Source organism: Thalassophryne amazonica, chromosome 2 (assembly GCF_902500255.1).
Source record: "Thalassophryne amazonica chromosome 2, fThaAma1.1, whole genome shotgun sequence".
Lineage (NCBI taxonomy): Eukaryota > Metazoa > Chordata > Actinopteri > Batrachoidiformes > Batrachoididae > Thalassophryne > Thalassophryne amazonica.
The window spans coordinates 46,719,608-46,740,518 of record NC_047104.1 but is presented as its reverse complement, the minus strand read 5'-3'; positions in this window follow the sequence as shown (position 1 = coordinate 46,740,518).

The window sequence follows — 20,911 nt, the reverse complement described above, 5'->3', positions numbered from 1 at the left end:
GGCTCCCTCTTCTACAACTACAAGGGGTTCCACTCCATAGTCCTGATGGCATTGGTCGATGCTGACTACAAGTTCCTGGCCCTGGACGTTGGTGCTTCAGGATCCGGGTTGGATGGTGGTATCTTCGAGGGTACAGACCTGAAATGGTGCATGGAAGATGGATCCATTGGCCTTCCGCCTCCTTCTCCGCTGCCTGGTGGTGACAGACCTGTGGGTTACTACATTGTGGGTGATGAAGCATTTCCACTGAGGACATGGCTAATGAAGCCGGTGCCTAGCAGAAACCTCACCATTGAAGACAGGATCTACAACTACAGGATGTCCAGGGCCCGGCGGGTGGTCGAGAATGCCTTCGGTTTGCTGAGTAGCCAGTAAGTTCACATATAGAGAAGCTAAATGCAATGTACACATGGTTGGGGCCAGAAGATAATTTGTAATTCTGTGTTTTCAGATTCCGATGTCTCCTAACCACACTGCCACAAGAGCCTGATAAGCTGGAGTCCATCGTGCTAGCCTGTTGTATTCTTCACAACCTCATGCACACACGGTATCCTGCCCTGCAGAATGACATGCTGGACAGGGAGGATCCCGAGACCCACAGTGTAGTCAGTGGGCCTTGGCGAGAATCCACAGCAGCACTGTTGTCCCTACAGTCTTGGATGGGCAGTCACAACGCTTCACATCAGGCAAGACAACTTAGAGCGTACCTCGTACAGTACTGCAACACTGTAGGTAGCGTCCCATGGCAACAGGACAAGATTTAAATATGTACAGGATTACATATCTAAGTATTGCTCATTATGTCCTTTTAAAGTAGGTGCACAACAAATGCAAATATTGCCCCAGCAAGTGGTTCTTTTTTCTTGTGAATGTTGTTTAGTTTTTGCAGTTTAGTTTACACGTTATCTGGTGATGTTAATAATGTTTAAATAAAGTATGGAAATACAGTAAGTTCAATGTACTTTTCATACAGTTGTGTGTGTGTGTGTGTCTGTGTGTGTGTGTGTGATGGGGAGGACACTTTTTGCAGTATTTCACTGGGCATGACAATGTTTCAGAATGTTTTTCCCTCTACTTTTTCACTTGGGATGACACTTTTTCACAAACAATTTTTGTCACAATCTTTTACCTTTGAACCTTTTACCTTTACCATGTCCTTTGAAAGTGGGCGCGCAAGAAACGCAAGTATTGCACCAGCAAGTGTTTCTTTTTCCTTGTGAATGTTGTGTAATTTTTGCAATTTAGTTTACACATCTGGTGATGTTAATGATGTGTAAATAAAGTATGTAAATACAGTATGTTCAATGTACTTTTCATACAGTTGTGTGTGTGTGCGTACGTGAGAGAGAGTTGTGTGTGTGTGTGTGTGTGGTGTGTGTGTGTGTGTGTGTGTGTGTGTGTGTGTGTGTGTGTGTGTGTGTGTGTGTGTGTGTGTGTGTGTGTGTGAGATGGGGATGACACTTTTTGCAGTATTTCACTGGGCATGACACCATTTCAGAATGTTTTTCCCTCTCCTTTTTCACTTGGGATGACACTTTTTCAGAAACAATTTTTGTCACAATCTCTTACCATTGATTACTACATATACTTGAATAAGTTTTCAAAAATATTTTAATAAACAAGCAAGAAAAAAGCAATTACATATAACATAAGAAATAGCCCATAACCCCCCCCCCCCCAAAAAAAAAACACCCATCACAAATAACAAACAAAAACAATGAACAAATGACAAAAGTGTATAAATGTTACTGGGAAGCCCTTGCCGATATCCTTCAACATGTTTTCCACGCCACAGGTGGAAAACTCAGGAATGTCAAGGCTGTCATTCGCCGCGCTGGTGGATGCCGCCAGCTGGTTCGATGTGCCGGGTTGGGGCTGGGACTGTGGAGGGTATGGTACTGGGAGACTGGTACTGGGTGCTGCTGGCCGTGGGTGGGTGGTGGTCCAGCGTTCCAATAGCCCTTGGAAGGGCTGGAGTACCTGTATGTTGGGCCCCCTTGACTCGCGTAGCAGTACGGGTACGGGTGAGGGTGTGGTGCAGTGAGTGGGGGGTGGGGTGCGATGGGTGATGCCGGTGGTGCTGGCTGTGGAAGCTGCTGCATCGCCTGCCACCTGCGGAACTTGTGCAGCTCAGCATTCACCACCGCCTCCAAATCCAGGAACTGTATGTCGTCCATGGTTAAGGACTGCTCATACCAGGACTTGAAGACGGCCCACCTCATCCGCGACCTTTGGTCCACAGGGTTCTGGGGTCCAACTCGGGCATGGGCAGCCTCCAGGGACTCCATTCTGCCCATCATGTGGTCAGTCAGCTGTAATAACACAACGAGAAAGTAATATTAGTATAATATAGAGATTTGTGTGTGTTTGAGAGAGAGAGAGAGAGAGAGAGGAGAGAGAGAGAGAGAGAGAGAGAGAGAGAGAGAGAGAGAGTGTGTGTTGTGTGAGAGAGAGAGAGTGTGTTGGTGTTTGTTTTTGTGTGTGTGTGTGTGTGTGTGTGTGTGTGTTTGTTTTTGTGTGTGTGTGTGTGTGTGTGTGTGTGTGTGTGTGTGTGTGTGTGTGTGTGTGTGTGTGTGTGTGTGTGTGTGTGTGTCCACAAAGGGAAAGTGGAAAATGCATTATCAAACTGAAAATGCAACAAGCGGAAACCCAGGTGGCAAGTGGAGGAAGGAAATGAAGGACTGTTTGATACTTACTTTGCCCAGTAGCCCCTCGGTGTCCGACACCCTCTTCCTTGACTTGAAGGGCCATCCCTTGCTGGTCCTCTTTGGGGTGGATGCATCTGACACCTCATCGTCATGGAAGACCTGCAATGGAGCAGACTCTTCATCACTGGTGATAGGCGAAGGTGGGGTGGCGCGCTTCCTGGAGGTCGAGCCAGAAGCAGTGTGTAAATCCTGCAACAGAAGACCAATTGGCATGTAAAAGCTGCAACAACATAGTAATAACATATGGCAGATGTACAAGGCAAATTTATCGCAAATATTTATCACAACCTTCCTCCCCTTGGCGTTTGATCTGCTTCCCACAGCAGCTGAAGTTCCTCAATATCCATGCCTCCTTCTCCGTAACAGCTTTCGGTTGGGCACCGGAGGGAGGGGGCTTGGACAGCTTCCCAAATGCTGTCCTCATGGACTCAAGCCAGGTCTTCAGTTGCTGGGCCGTGCAGGTGGTGGCGAGGGTCCTGGCGAGGTCTCCCAGCATGCGACCTTTCTGCTGGGTGTCCCTGTTGAACAGAAATCAGAAAATGCATTATTGAAAAGTGAAAGTGCAGTGGAGAGACATGATAGTAACAAGATATGAAAAATATGCTGAAATGTGATCAGACACTCAATTGTAGTCTTTGTGGGCTTTGTCCCAGAACACAAGATGGCTGTTGAAGAAGTCTGCAACCAACTGTTCGTCCTCCTTTGTCAGCTGCAGTTTCTCCTTCTTGGCCCGGACATGGACTTCCTCCCCAGCAGGCTGCTCTGTGGATTCACCTGGCTCTACAGCAGGAGCAGCTGGAGCAGCAGGAATACAGGCCTCTGCAGGGGGAGAGAGATCATCCACAGCCTCTTCCTCCCTTTCTACCTCCTCAACATGTTGCTCCACTGCTTGTGAAACAAACCTCTTGGTTCCCTTTTTCAACTCCTTTCCGCTGCAAACTTTCTTTGGAGCCATCGCAGCAAAAATCAATTGGAGCCTCGTTCTCTGCAAAATTATCTGGAGCGTTGTTTATCGATGCAAAAATACCAGGAGCGTCATTCTTCTTCCGTCTTCTTCAGGTCGAGAGGCCTGCATGCAGTGCGCTTGCGTTTATATACTGACCGCCGCCTGGCGAACTGGGGGGTGGCGTTTAGAACGGCGTAATGTCCGCTAGCGCCGCCGTTTGGTCTGGCTGTGTTGCTGGCTAAAACGTCGTTGTGTACGCTGATGTGGGCTCTATCGCCATTTTATACGCCGTTGGTTAGGGATACACCGCCGGCTGCTGATAATGGCGGTTGAAACTGCGGCACTACAGGAAGGGGCAGGATGAAACGGTGATTAAAAAGTATCAAATGCCGTTGTTCACGTTGTCTCCATCGTCACGCCAATTCTCCGGGAGCGCTCCTGGAATTATTCGACATGTTGAATAATTTTTTCGATGATTCCCGGTGAAGCCGGAACCAAACCACGCCCCATGCGCCGGCGTTAACAACAGTGTTTGATCCCTAAGACAGCCCGGAGGGGCCAAAATCTCTGCCGGGACGCTTCCGGGAGAGCTTACCGTCTATGTGTAAACGGGGCTTTAAAGCTTAAAATTGAGCTCAGTTGCATCCTGTTTCCACTGACCATCCTTGACATGTTTCTACAGCTTAATTGGAGTCCACCTGGGGTACAATCAGTTGATTGGACATGATTTGGAAAGACACACACATGTCTACACATAAGGTCCCACAGCTGACAGTGCATGTCAGAGCACAAACCAAGCATGAAGTCAAAGGAATTGGTTGTTGACCTCCGAGAGAGGAATGTCTTAAGGCACAAATCTGGACAAGGGTACAGAAACATTTCTGCTGTTTTGAAGGTCCCAGTGAGCACAGTGGCCTCCATCATCCATAAATGGAAGACGTTCAGATCCACCAGGACTCTTACTAGAGCTGGCCGTCTGTCTAATCTGAGCGATTGGGAGAGGAGGACCTTAGTCATGGAGGTGACCAAGAACCCGATGGTCACTCTGTCAGAGCTCCAGCATTCCTCTATGGAGAGATCTTTCCAGAAGGACAACATTTCTCCAGCAATCCACCAATCAGATCTGTATGGTAGAGTGGCCAGACAGAAGCCACTCCTTAGTAAAAGGCACATGACAGCCCATCTGGAGTTTGCGAAAAAGCACCTGAAGTCTCTCAGACCATGAGAAACAAAATTCTCTGGTCTGATGAGACAAAGATTGAACTCTTTGGCGTGAATGTCAGGTGTCATGTTTGGAGGAAACCAGGCACCATCCCTACAGTGAAGCATGGTGGTGGCAGCATCATGCTGTGGGGATGTTTTTCAGCAGCAGGAACTGAGAGACTAGTCAGGATTGAGGGAAAGATGAATGCAGCAATGTACAGAGACATCCTGGATGAAAACCTGCTCCAGAGCGCTGTTGAAACTGCGACAGGGGTCATGATTCATCTTTCAGCAGGACAATGACCCCAAGCACACAGCCAAGATATCAAAGGAGTGGCTTCAGGACAGCTCTGTGAATGTCCTTGAGTGGCCCAGTCAGACAGAGCCCAAACCTGAATCCGATTGAACATCTCTGGAGAGATCTGAAAATGGCTGTGCACTGATGCGCCCCATCCAACCTGATGGAGCTTGAGATGTGCTGCAAAGAAGAATGGGCAAAACTGCACAAAGATAGGTGCGCCAAGCTTGTGGCATCATAGTCAAGATGACCTGATGCTTTAATTGCCACCTACATGTTTGCTCAGGAGGATTGGTAAGGGCCCCTTCACACATTCTGCAAATTTGGTCTAATTACGGTGAAACAGTCTGAAACAGTTCGAATTAGCACATCACGAAACATCCTGCTGACGGGCAGGCGTGCACGATCCCAGTGCGATGGTTCGTGCGACACGATGGTGTATTTTGAGCATTTTCGAGCAGCTGCAGCAGCTCACACTGTGTTCTATGGGACGTGGTGCACCACATCACGCTGCTGATGTGGAGGAAAATAGAATAAAAACCAGCTGTATAATTACGAGGGTAGGCTGAAAAGTTCTAAGGCTCACCAATAAGGAGAAATGCTATTTCAATAAAACTTGGCATGCATTAAGTTCAACTCTTCTGATGACTAACTGTGTTTTTTTCTTCCAGGTTGTGAGGTAGTTTGTGGTTCATAGCCACGTTTGAAAGTTTGTGGTAGAGGGAAACAGCAAAAATGGACAAAATCTGGCATCGCGGTGTGATTAAGTACCTGCATAAGAAGGGGTTAAAGCCCAAGGACATTCATGCAGATATGGTTGCTACATTAGGGGATGAAGCTCCCTCCATAGCTACAGTGTAGAAGTGGGCAGCTGAATTTAAGAGGGGCAGAGAGAGCCTTGAAGACGACCCAAGGTCTTGGCGGCCTGCAACAGCCACAACCCAGAAAACCAGGCTAGTCATGTCGAAGGCAAACTTGGCGCAATTTGAAGAGGATCCAGCCAGTTACATGGAACGTTTTCTTACCCAGGATGAGTGTTGGGTTCACCACTTTGAACCAGAGACAAAAAACAATCAATGCAGTGGAAACACCCAAGGTCACCACCTCCAAAGAAGGCCAAGGTCATTTCATCTGCGGGGAAGATCATGGTTTCAGTTTTCTGGGATGCCAAGGGCATTGTGTTCGTGGACTATCTTGAAAAGGGACAAACCATAAATGGACAGTACTATTCTAACCTACTGAGACAGTTACGTGAGGCTATCAAAAAGAAGCAACCAGGAAAGCTGACGAAAGGGGTGCTGTTCCATCAAGACAATGCCCCAGCTCACAAGTCAACAGTGGCCATGGCCACTATCCACGAGTGTGGATTAGAACTGGTAGATCACCCACCATACTCCCCTGACTTGGCACCCTCGGACTTTCATCTATTCCCAAACCTGAAAAAAAACTTGGCTGGGAAGCACTATCAGAGCAATGATGAGGTGATGGCTGCCATTGAGGACTATTTTGACTCTCAAGATGAAAGCTTCCATGCCAAGGGAATCGAAGCACTCAAGCACCGCTGGAAGAAGTGTGTGGAGTTACAGGGAGACTATGTAGAAAAATAACCCTGAATTTGTTCAATTCAACAACTGCAGCATAGTCAGCCTTAGAACTTTTCAGCCCACTGGGTTGATATAAATAATACATAAAAGGGGATGCAATACAGAACCCCGCAGTTAAATAATAAAAAAACACTCACAGGATTTGAACCCACACACTCTGATTACCAGAGAGAAACTTTACCACTGCACTACAATCACTGTCGCATAAGAGGAGTGTGAAATGGTTAAAATCAACAAGCACATAAACGTTTTTTCTAAAAAAAGAAAAAAAAAAGAGCTGTGATAACTGACCAAACGGCATTTGGTAGGGTGCATTTCTGCTGATATGTGACTGAAAGTGGCGTATTTGTCGTACTGTTGGCCTGTCATGTGGTCCTGTGGTGTGCCGCTCACTGTCCTGTCAGACAGATGTGATGTTCAGATCGCCTGCTGTATGTCCACATGAACTGGCGGTCCGGTCCAGCTGGATCACCCTGTCAATGTGCATGCTCTCCAGCCCGCTGCAGAAGCGATATATGTTTTTATGTATTTCGATGTGAGGACAGCAAGCATACACACATGCGTGTCTGTCAAAACGCAGTGCATGTTCTGCAGCTCTGATGTCCAGGACGAGAGTTGTCAACAGCTGCCACAACCCCGTCCGTTCAGCACACAGATCAAGGTGTCACTCTGTGGTCAGAGGAGAGGCGCCTCGCCTGTGGGGGGGCACACGCATGCACATGTTGGGGGAGTGGAGGGTAGCGGGGGGGCGCGCAACACATGCACACGTTGTGTGGGTAGCCGACACTCTGGCACGTCACATGTGCACTCGGCAACTCTATAGTCGTGGGGGCACTTAAACAAATTTCACATCCAGCTTGACAGTGATCATCTGCTCACTATTTTTGTGTTAATAGTGTGAATGGCCACACATTTTCTAAGTGCCAAATGAGCGGTGTTAGATGTTCGTGCGTGTCACCTGGAATTTTGCCGACATCTCCCGTGAGAGGGTTCGATGGGCTCGCACAGCGCACACTCTGTCTTTCAGCCGCTGGTGTGCGTAAATAATTGTAGCAACAGGTGTACGAGATGTTCGAGGCAGCTACGAATTTACACATTTTGCATACGATTCCTGCTTCATGCGCACTTCGACCAAATTCGCACTATGTGTGAAGGGGCCCTAAGGTTCGACTCTACCCTTGTGAACTGTCTTGGTTTGACTTACATTGTGAATTGGGGCTACATAAATATATCAAATTGAATCAAAATTTAATTAACAAACAGAGACCATTGACTTAATTTGAGCATGTGGAAAGAAAAGCCAGGAACTACCACATAACATCAAATGGCTGTGAAATGTCAAATGATGGAGAAATCTGCTCTCCCCAAGGGAAACTCCTCATTTTAATTACAGCACTTTTCAAGCAAGTGCTTTTTACATTATAGTCTTTCTGCCCCCATTTCGGTCATAATTTACCCTTTAATTGTTGCAAATGATGTATCATAAAGAAAAATTACATTCAACATTCAATGAGACCATACCGACAGTAAGTACTGTGCAGCATTAAGATACATTGCTGATCAGTTACATTCACTAAACCCAAGATTTCAACACCCAACCTGTTTTTTTTACCCTGCCCACAGGCAAAATGGCAAGCAGGGTATTGTTTTCACTGATGTGTGTGCAAGATAACTCATAAACGGCTGGCCGGATTTCCTTCAACCTTTGAAAACATACTCTATAGCAGCGATTCCACAACTTTTTGCTAGGCCCCCCGTTCTAGATAATAATATTTTTGAGCCCCACCACGCGTCATACACATACCTGTCTTTTGCTAACAGTCCAAAACAGCAACTTATAGAGTCCATAGGTGTGCATGTGGGTGTGAATGTGTTTGTCTGTCTATGTGTAACCCTGTGATAGACTGGCGTCACTGTCAGCTGTGGAACCTTATATGTAGACAGGTGTGTGCCTTTCCAAATCATGTCCAGTCAACTGAATTTACCCCAGGTGGACTTCAGTCTGGTCTGATGAGACAAAGATTGAAATCTTTGGTGTGAATGCCAGATGTCATATTTGGAGGAAACCAGGCACCATCCCTACAGTGAAGCATGATGGTGGCAGCATCATGTTGTGGGGATGTTTTTCAGTGATGGGAACTGGGAGACTAGTCAGGATTGAGGGAAAGATGAATGCAGCAATGTACAGAAACATCCTGGATGAAAACCTGCTCTAGAGTGCTCTTGACCTCAGACTGGGGTGACGGTTCATCTTTCAGCAGGATAATGACCCTAAGCACACAGCCAAGATATCAAAGGAGTGAGTTCAGGAAAACTCTGTGAATGTCCTTGAGTGGCCCAGCCAGAGCCCAGACCTGAATCCCATTGAACATCTCTGGAGAGATCTGAAAATGGCTGTGCACTGACGCTCTTCATCCAACCTGATGGTGCTTGAGAGGTGCTGCAAAGAGGAATGGGCAAAACTGCAGAAAGTTAGGTGCGCCAAGCTTGTGGCATCATAATTGCTGCCAAATGTGCATCAACAAAGTGTTCAACAAAGGGTGTGAATATTTATGTAAATATGATTTCTTGTTTTTTTATTTTTATAAATTAAACACATTTTTTAAAATAAATTTGCAAACATTAAAAAAAAAACAACCTTTTCATGTCATTTTGGGGTGTTGTGAGTAGAACTTCGGGGGGCGGGGGGAAATGAATTTAAGTCCCTTTTGGAATAAGGCTGTAACATAACAAAATGTGGAAAAAGTGACACGCTGTAAATACTTTCTGACTCATGACAAACTATACAGGGCTGGGAAGCACAATGAATTTATTAATTCTCTCAAAAATTCTTGAAAGGGTAGTTGTAAAACAGCTAACTGATCATCTGCAGAGGAATGGTCTATTTGAAGAGTTTCAGTCAGGTTTTAGAATTCATCATAGTACAGAAACAGCATTAGTGAAGGTTACAAATGATCTTCTTATGGCCTCAGACAGTGGACTCATCTCTGTGCTTGTTCTGTTAGACCTCAGTGCTGCTTTTGATACTGTTGACCATAAAATTTTATTACAGAGATTAGAGCATGCCATAGGTATTAAAGGCACTGCGCTGCGGTGGTTTGAATCATATTTGTCTAATAGATTACAATTTGTTCATGTAATGGGGAATCTTCTTCACAGACTAAGTTAATTATGGAGTTCCACAAGGTTCTGTGCTAGGACCAATTTTATTCACTTTATACATGCTTCCCTTAGGCAGTATTATTAGACAGTATTGCTTAAATTTTCATTGTTACGCAGATGATACCCAGCTTTATCTATCGATGAAGCCAGAGGACACACACCAATTAGCTAAACTGCAGGATTGTCTTACAGACATAAAGACATGGATGACCTCTAATTTCCTGCTTTTTAAACTCAGATAAAAACTGAAGTTATTGTACTTGGCCCCACAAATCTTAGAAACATGGTGTCTAACCAGATCCTTACTCTGGATGGCATTACCCTGACCTCTAGTAATACTGTGAGAAATCTTGGAGTCATTTTGATCAGGATATGTCATTCAAAGCGCATATTAAGCAAATATGTAGGACTGCTTTTTTGCATTTACGCAATATCTCTAAAATCAGAAAGGTCTTGTCTCAGAGTGATGCTGAAAACTAATTTATGCATTTATTTCCTCTAGGCTGGACTATTGTAATTCATTATTATCAGGTTGTCCTAAAAGTTCCCTAAAAAGCCTTCAGTTAATTCAAATGCTGCAGCTAGAGTACTAACGGGGACTAGAAGGAGAGAGCATATCTCACCCATATTGGCCTCTCTTCATTGGCTTCCTGTTAATTCTAGAATAGAATTTAAAATTCTTCTTCTTACTTATAAGGTTTTGAATAATCAGGTCCCATCTTATCTTAGGGACCTCATAGTACCATATCACCCCAATAGAGCGCTTCGCTCTCAGACTGCAGGCTTACTTGTAGTTCCTAGGGTTTGTAAGAGTAGAATGGGAGGCAGAGCCTTCAGCTTTCAGGCTCCCTCTCCTGTGGAACCAGCTCCCAATTCAGATCAGGGAGACAGACACCCTCTCTACTTTTAAGATTAGGCTTAAAACTTTCCTTTTTGCTAAAGCTTATAGTTAGGGCTGGATCAGGTGACCCTGAACCATCCCTTAGTTATGCTGCTATAGACGTAGACTGCTGGGGGGTTCCCATGATGCACTGTTTCTTCTCTTTTTGCTCTGTATGCACCACTCTGCATTTAATCATTGGTGATTGATCTCTGCTCCCCTCCACAGCATGTCTTTTCCTGGTTCTCTCCCTCAGCCCCAACTAGTCCCAGCAGAAGACTGCCCCTCCCTGAGCCTGGTTCTGCTGGAGGTTTCTTCCTGTTAAAAGGGAGTTTTTCCTTCCCACTGTAGCCAAGTGCTTGCTCACAGGGGGTCGTTTTGACCGTTGGGGTTTTACATAATTATTGTATGGCCTTGCCTTACAATATAAAGCGCCTTGGGGCAACTGTTTGTTGTGATTTGGCGCTATATAAAAAAATTGATTGATTGATTGATTTGATGCAGGTGTTAGTTTTGGGGATGAAAATTTACAGGGTGATTCCATAATTTTTTCCTCAGAACTGAGTGATTCCATATTTTTTTCCTCTGCTTGGTCTAAAAAAGTAACAGTTACTGACTGCCACAATCTTTTTTCTTGATTTCTTATAGTGTTTCTTAAAGCCAGAAAGTTGCCATTTGAAATGACTTTAGTTTTGTGTCATGTCTGTGATCTGCTTTTTTTCTACAAAATTAAACAACTGAATGAACATCCTCCGAGGCCGGTGATTCCATAATTTTTGCCAGGGGTTGTAGAAGGTGCACTTCATTATGTAGCACATGCAACACTTAAAAAATAGTTCTGTTTCAGAATTTACTGTTATTTATTTAGAGAAGTGTTTCATAAATGTTAAAACATTCATATATTTGCAGTTTAGTTGAATAATAAATTGAATTTTGTCTCTTATTTGTTTTTGTCTATAAGCACATGCAATATCAATATCAGTGCTCAGATGACAGTAGTTTCTGGGAAAGGTGCAAGCTGCAATAAACTGTGATGCCAAGCGCTAAGGATACATGCTATCCAGTCATAGCAGATGAAACTTTTTTTACTACTGAGCAAACATCATTGTTAGACTTTTTTTAGGTTCAATGATTCCACGGCGTGTAGATGTTATGGCATCAGTGACCCCATGGCCTTGGCGGAGGTTTGCACTCTCTGAGTGCTTCTAGTTGAGTATGATGTCAGCAGTACAGAAAAGGAAGATGTGGGAGATGATTAGCTGTGAAGTGGCATCAACAAATATCTTTACACATCATACTTTTAATTCTGTACATAAAGAAAATGTGCACGCACTACATATCAGCTCATCACTTCCAGATTCCACAGCATGACCATTTCTGACTGTGATTCAAGCACCTGTTTCCAATTGATGCTCCAAAAATTACTTTTCTGTAAGTACAGTACAGCTGAATTGTATACAGAGAAGTAAAGTGCATGGTGTGAAAAGCGATGGAGGCAACATAGAAAATATCACTTAACGGTGCTGATCTGCCCATGATCTGACAAGCAGTTAACATATTCTCATGACACGTTCCTTATGACACACAAAACTAGAGTTCTTAGCCAAGCTATATTGTACCTACATTCATGCTAAATGTCCACCAGGTGGTGATAATGCTCCATTTCAAGAACCTTGTGTATAGGCTGCAGTGGGACCCCAACGATGACCAACCTGGTGCTTATATTAGTAGATGTACAGTGCATGATTATCAATGTCATGAATATTTTCATGAATTTTGGTGCACATTTAAAGTTCAGAAAGTTTAGAAACACAGATTTTGGTTTGGGTTAGAGTAACAATAATAAATCCATGTTCTTGTTTTTTGGTGATGTTGTCACCAGAAGGTGGTCGATGAGTATGTGGTATATGTGCAAATTTTTGTGCATTGATTTTTGTATGTTTTTCTATGACTTTTTCATGAGAGTAACATGAACCTTTTCCATTATCTTGATTTATGGGGTGCTTTAACCTCCTAAGACCCGGAGGTTCTCATGAAACAAAATGTAGTTTATGGACTAGACAACCAAAAATGTCATGTCCACATATGTGGATGCCAGGCCCTAGGAGGATAAAATTAATTAATTTGCTGTCTATTTTTTCCCAACTTCAAGCTTGAAATAAATATTAAATGTATCATGTTATTTACATTTATCTTTAGTACCTCCACAGGGCAGAGTAGGTATAACTCAGTGGGATAAGGAGCGGGGCTAAAAATATATAGTCATTCTACCTGTCCGTGTCTCAGTTCATCCAGCTCTAAATGGGTACAGGCCTTGGCTGGGGAAGTAACCTGTGATTGACTGGCTTCCCATCCAGGGGAGCCAGAGGGTCTCATGTGCTTCATACTAGGGTATCTGGGAATAAGCAGGTGCACCAAAGGGCTCTTAGGCTATACAGGATCCGTTACTTTCTTTTTCTTCTATCAGGGAGGTTTATGATTTTGTTGCTGTTGTCTCTAGTTTGTAATAAATTCTGTTGAAAATTTCAAATTGGCTTGAACAGATTTCAATACAATCTGGGGGAGAGGTTAGCCTAGGGCAAAGGAAGAGTTTATTCAGTTTTGGTGCAAATCTACATCAAGGACTTGATCTTGCCTTTGATGTGTTGAGCTTTGATCCTCATCCTGTCATAGAGTTTTCTTTTCTTATCCAGATTCCTTTGATCCCATAACCAGGATTGCTGATTAGTTCAGTGAGGAACATCAAAGGTCAGGATACACCCCTTGGTTAAAGCAAGCCAGAAAGACAGCAATAAAAACATGACCTTTCTCAAGTTTCAAAGATCAGTGATCAGGATCAAGGATCAGGATAAAAAAGAGTGAAAAAGAGAAAATAGTTTTATTAAAGGTTTGTTTGTCTAATAATGTGCACAAACACCTCTGTACTCACAAATACACCTGCATGCTAATTTACAGGGCGCAACGAGGAATGCATCTTTCAAATACTGAAATAATACATTTTGTCAGTTGAGTGCATTTGTCTTTAGGAAAATAGAACTTGGTTGCATGCATTAAGGTCAAAAGGTAATTTAGCAAGTGCTGATTATGTCTTGTATTTTGTGAGTCTTGAAGCCTGGTGTTAGTTTGTGCTTGACAGACAGCACAGTGACATCTGCCTCCTCACACACAGAAAAAAAAACAAAAACAAAAACAATCACTCATTGTAAATTGCGGGCATAGTTAAAGATTTTGACATTTTACTTTGTGTTGATTTCTTTAAGAATAAGTTTCTCCATGAGTAACAAGTGGACCAGAGCACATTTTGGTGCAACTTGTGATAATTACAATCATCAAACGCACACAAGCACATCTTGGGGTCTGTGTGGGACGATGCATGCACAACTCTGCACACTGCGGGTGTATTCTGCTGGTGAAACACACACACATACACACACACAGACAGACACACAACTGTACACACTGTGCATTCTGCTAGCACACAGCCAGCTGTCTGTGCATGTGAGAAAGCTGTGTCTCATCCCTCACAGACTCAGAGCTGTGAGTGCACTGTGCACAGCTCTCTGTGTGGGATGATGTATGCATGTCTGTATGCGCTGTGTGTGTGTTCTTCTTTGTGCGTTACTGTGTCCACAGAGTGCACAAAATACTAAAATACAAATCTAAAATACAGTCTCCACACACCTGTAAGACAGCAAACAAGTTTTTATTAATGGTGAGCTGAAATGTACTTTCTGGTGTAGTGTGTCGCTGAAAGCTGTGTCATGGGACCAACACATAAATAACACAGGAGCCACTCCCAGGCCAAGATGAATGAAAACTTTTTGTGAATGACAGTAGCTGCTTGACAAAGAGTCATAGCTTCCTTTGAATAGTTGGCATAACAAGAACTGTCAGATTGAGGATGTTTCTTTTTCAACACGGCCTCAAAGCAGAAAGGCCAGTACTCTGAGTTATTTATATAACCACCGGATCCTCTGAGTACACAAGCAGAGCTATGAAATACACATTTCTTATTCAAAATAATATACATAGGATGGATTTTGTATGTATAACACTACAAAAAGTCTTTATCTCTGGTTGCGTGAGTTTCAGTGATGATTCATTTTAGTTTTTACAAAGTGTTCCAATTTATTTTAATTGCGCACTACCATTTCAAACACAATGTTCCCTAACAAGTGTCATTTGCACACTTTGAATGTGAAAAAACATCTCCAACCCAAAACAAACTTCTAAACAGATTTTGGATCGATATAGAAGACTGAGATGAAGTATTTACATATACATACACTGCTCAAAAAAAATTAAAGAAACACTTTTTAATCAGAGCATATTCAACTTCTGGGATATTGATCTGGTCAGTTAAGTAGGAGATTTCAGCAGTTTCAGCTGCTTTTGTTGTTAATGAAATTAACATAAGGTGCACTAGAAGGACAATGAGACGACAGCCAGAACAGGAATGGTTTTACAGGTGGAGACCACTGACATTTTTCCCTTCTCATGTCTTCTGACTGAATTTTCACTAGTTTTGCATTTGCACATCAATACGTGCCTTTGCCAGGTTTGTAGTGTCTCACAGCCCAGTCTCAAGAGCATGGAGGAGATTCTACGAGACAGGCAGTGACTCTATGAGAGCTGGACAGGACCGTAGAAAGTCCTTAACCCATCAGCAGGATCGGTATCTGCTCCTGTTTGTGAGGAGGAACAGGATGGGCACTGACAGAGTCCTACAAAATGACCACCAGCAGGCCACTGGTGTGAATGTCTCTGACCAAACAATCAGAAACAGACTTCATGATGGTGGCCTGAGGGCTTGACTTCCTCTTAGTGGGTCCTGTGCTGCCTGACTGGCACTGTGGAACTCAATTTATATTGGCCATAGAACACCAGAATTGACAGGTCCACCACTGGCACCCTGTGTTTTTCACAGAGGAGAGCAGGTTCAACCTGTGTACATGTGACAGATGTGAAAGGGTCTCACTTTAAGTTGCTGAAATTAAATTTTGGCTAAATGGACAAGCCATTTTTTTTGTTTATTTTTGGGGTGTCTCTGAATTCAACCCTTTGTAGGCTGACAATTTTCATTTCCATCAAACGATGTGGCATCTTTTCATTCCTATTATCAGTCCACATCAGGAAAGATATCCAGTATGATTTTTTTCCCCCCCCATTGCGATCTGATGTGTTTTCCAGGTGTTCCTTTAATTTCTTGAACAGTATATATTACATAAACTAGGGCAGACAAATTAAGAACAACATACAATTGATATCCCGTGGCTTTAATTATTATTTTTGATTACATTTTAAAAATAATCATAAATATATTTGGGTAATTAAAATTTTATGACCGAATTGAAAACAAGTTTTAGACATTTATCTCTATCACACCCATCTGCAGTACCGTCACAGTCCACCCGCGTGGCCACGGCCCACATTTTGGGAATCGCAGCAATAGCAAAAACATTAACAAATCAGATTAGATTCACAAGTTATCTTAGGTGGAACATGCAAACCTGCAACAGAAGGACTCCAGCTTGTAGTAAAACCACAAATTTCTTGCCGTGAGGTGGAAGAGCTTATTATTACATCATCTTGAAAAAAAAAAAATAAAAAATAAAACTCCAACAGTAAGAAAAGAGAAAGAAAAAAGAAAACAATTCAGATGACGAACTGCATACAAAACTAAACTTATCTCAAACTAATTTTTAAAAGGAAAATGCAATCACACTTCACAAAATGATTTACAAAACTTGTACAACTCAAGTTCTCTGAGTAGCATGAATAAATTTCTTCTAAAAAATGAATAAATATGAAAAAAGTCTGTATGGCTATGTTGCAGAAATGCCTGTACCATAAAAAACAACAAAAGGCTACAATTTTAAGAGATATGTTAGTGCTCTATCATTTATGTTCTCATTTTTATTTCATTTTAAAAAAGGAAAAAAAAAGAAAGCCAAATGGTAACCCCAAATAGTACAAGTATAAATTGTGGTACAGTGTTTACCTGTTACCAGCTTCATTTCAAATTTAATTAATAAAATTAGTACCTATTGGTGGTCTTCAAGCTCATAGTTCAGTTGTGCAACAGAGAAATGCGCATCCACCTTATCAAAAATTACCAAAATATAGTAACTATGAGTTGGATACAGTGCAAAAAGCTGAGTGCCAAGTTTAATTACATGTTTTGTTTCATTCAGATCCTTTCATGACCCTGCAGATTTTACTTTGTTGTCACCTTAACCAGTGAGCCTTGATCTGAAGGCAAGGCTGCTGACTGCCATCTACTTCCTTCTTCAGGGAATTTCCAATTTTACAAACTTCACCCAGTACATTTTTTCAGAGTTGTTAATGGAAGGGTCTGAAATTGAAGTTAGAATCTATGTACCCACAATTTAAAAAGCATTTTTTGTGGTGTGAATATAAAGAAAAAGACACGAATGCCTGATAACTTACAGATGGCTCAGGTGTGTATTTGAACATAACTAGATGGAGCCAACAATCAAGATAGAAAACTCCTAAAACTTCAGTCACAACATGTTTGATGTTGCAATAAAACCATTTCCTTTAATTTACTCTGTTCAGTTTGATGACTGGGGTTTGTGTTTGAATGACTGACGAAACAGCACTGTGCCCTTAGGAGCAATCCATCAAAGAGACACGATGAAATGCCACCACAGGCTGTTGACGTTGCCTGATTTCCCTGTCCGCCTGCAAATCAAAACTTCTTTCAACTTTCTGTCAAATATATTTACAACATGAGAGTTACCTGCCTTATTCTGTGCAGTGTTGCACTTTCATCTGCACACCTGTCGACAGGCAACGCACGCACACTTTAGCTGCCAGAGACACACACACACAAGTAAATGCACACGTTTTGCAAGTGCACAAAGAAAAACATGTCGACGTGACAGCTCGGAGTGGAAGATGTCAGGCTGGTTGTTTTCCACCTGATGAGCATTTCATGTTAAATGAACAAATTTTCTTATACCAGCTCTTAGCTCAAGATTTACAAATGTTTTTAGTCCTTTCTTGTTGATGTTTAAAGTAGCTACATTGTACATACAGTACATAGCATATATAGAAAAATATAATCCTGTATTGGCTGTCTGCATTCCCCTACGGGAACCATCACCTTATCATTTTGGAGAGGTTTGTGTGTCCCTATGAACGTGAGAGCTGTGTTGTAACCTTTGTGCTCCTGGTAGGGTCTCCCATGGTAAATTGGTCTCAGGTGAGGGGCCAAACTAAGAATGGTTTATAATGACACCATGACAAAATGAGGAAGAAGAACCGTGACCCAGCCTGGAGGAATCCCGGGGCCCCCATCTGGAGCCAGGCCTGGATGCAAGGCCCGTCAGCAAGCACCTGGTGGCTGGGCTTGCCACGGAGCCCAGTCGAGCAACGTGTACCGCTGGTGTCGGGTGCACTGTCCCATGGGTGGCAGTGAAAGTCGAGGGCCTCAACGGACCAGACCCAGATGGCAGGGTCTAGACCAGTTGCAGTGAACCTGCAGGCAATTTGCCTGCAGATTCTCTGCATCCTCACCTCCTTCTCTCCCCCTGCTGCGCGCACCTGATGCAGACATTCCTGCGTTGGTCATGACCCACAATGAAGCAACTCAAAGCTGGTCCGGTGTGAAAGGGGCTTAAGGAGTGGTAAACTGGGGTGTGGTCCCCATATTTAAAAAAGGAGGACCAAAAAGTGTGTGCCAATTACATGGGCATCACACTACTCAGCCTCCCTGATAAAGTCTACTCCAGGGTGCTGGAAAAGAGGGTTGGGCCATAGTTGAACTTCTGATTGAAGATGAACAATACAGGGTTTCGTCCTAGTCATGGAACAAATGACCACCAGCATGGTGCCTGGGAGTATGTCCATTCAGTCTACATGTGTTTTTGTGGACTTGGAGAAGGCATACAATTGGGTACCCCGGGAGATACTGTGGGCGGTGCTGCGGAGTATAGAGGGAGGAGGGTCCCTTCTCAGGGCCATCCAGTCTCTGTACTCACAAGCGAGAGCTGCGTTCAAGTGCTTGGCAGTAAGTCGGAACTCATTCTATTGAGGGTTGGCTTTCTTCAGGGCTGCACCATACCACCAATTCTGTGATATTCATGGACGGATATCAAGGCACAGTTGGGGAAGAGGCTTTCCCAGTTTGATGGGCTCAGGGTCTCAACTGCTTTTTGCAGATGATGTGGTCCTGTTGGCTTCATTGGCCTGTGACCTCCGACACTCACTGGATCAGTCCCCAGCCAAGTGTGAAGTGGCTGGGATGAGTATCACCATCTCTAAATTTGAGGCCATGGTTCTCAGTAGGTAACCTGGTAAGGATGCCCCCTGGGTGCCTCCCTAGGGAGGTGTTTCAGCCACGTCCATCTGGGAGGAGACCCCGGGGAAGACCCAGGGACTAGGTGGAGAGATTATATCTCCACACTGGCCTGGGACCCCCTTGGTATCCCCAAGACAAAAGTTAATGTGGCCATGGAATTTTTGGGTCCTCTGCTGGAACTGTTGCTCCCCACAACCCGATCCCAGATAAGCAGTTGAAGATGAGTGATGAGTGAGTTTCTGCAGTATCTTCAAAGTACAAAAGATCAATTCCAATCAGACCTAAATTCAATAGATTGTCCTCTCACAAGTCATATTGAGGTCATAGGTCAGACAATCAAACATCAAGGTCAAATCAGAAGTCCTCAGCTACGGTCCGTGGCAATGTCTTCAAAATGCAAAGAACGGTTTCAAGTAATCTTGGTGGATAAACTCAGTGGACTGTCCTCTCACAACACAACATATAGATGTCATAGGTCAAATGAGGTTGTCATTTACTGACTGTGGCAAACTCTTCAAAACACAAAGAGCAATTTAATAAACTCACTGAACAGCATCATAGGTCATTGTCATAGGTCAAAAGATCAAGGTTAAATCAGAGGTTCTCATCTACTGTCTGTGGTAATATCTTCAAAACACAAAGAGCAATTTCAATCAAACTTGATGAATACACTAAGTGAATGGTCCTTTGACAATACAGATCATGTCAAGGTGAAACGTCAAAGGTCAAGGTAAAATAATGAGTTCTCATCTACTGTCTGCAGCATGATCTGCAAAATCCAGAGATCTATTGGTGCCGGTGCTCATCTCCAGACTGTGAGAGTCTACCTCTCCCCCTGGATGGAACGCCACTTACTTCTCCAGCCAAGTCCAGAACCCATTTATAGCTTGGTGGTTTGAAACAATGCAGATTGTGTCATCCAGTGACACAGACAGGTAGCATAAATGGGAATCAAACTCAAATCTGCATGTTGTCAGGCCAGCCCCTTACTGACTACAGTAACTGTCTACTCAAAATCCAAAGAACAAGGTCAAAACAGAGGTCATCATTAAAATACATGAACTATATCTCAAGAACTAGATAAGACACTGAAATGCAAATTTTGGCATAGCCTTCTGCTCTGCTGGGCATAAAAGATGTATTTGATCTCATTACATTATGTGATGAAGTCTATGAAGTCATAATTAATGAGGTGGGAAGGCACTGAAATTGTCTGAGTGCATAGTTGTGTATTCTTATTAATAATCAGTGATTTCTTTGCACTGCCTAACAGGGCATTACACACCCTTATTTTTTGACATGTGACCATTTATTAAAAGCCAATTTTTGCCTTGAAAACTATACATTACGCTGTAATGTGTATTTAAAGATAAAACAGTAACAGAACGTGCACTTTTGGCAAACTACGAGTATTGCCATCCTTGCTCATCAGAAATGAAAAACATTCCAAAAACAAAACAAAACAACAACAACAACAAAACATGTTCAGTCAACCTACAAATAGCTGAAGAATTATTCTGACAAAGCTTATCATGAGTAATCACCACAGCGTAAATCACTCTGCTGGTTTGTTAGAATGATAGAATCTGAACATTGATTTTGACAAAGAGATACAGACAAATTTGATGCAACTCAAGTTTTTTTGCTTCAAAATTAAGTTTTCCCTTAATTTATTTGACAATCTCCAAGGGATATGCATTTAAACAAATTAACCCTACAACTGGTCTAGTGGTTAAGTGTTGGGCTTGAGACCAGAAAATCCTTGGTTCAAATCCTGGCCTGTC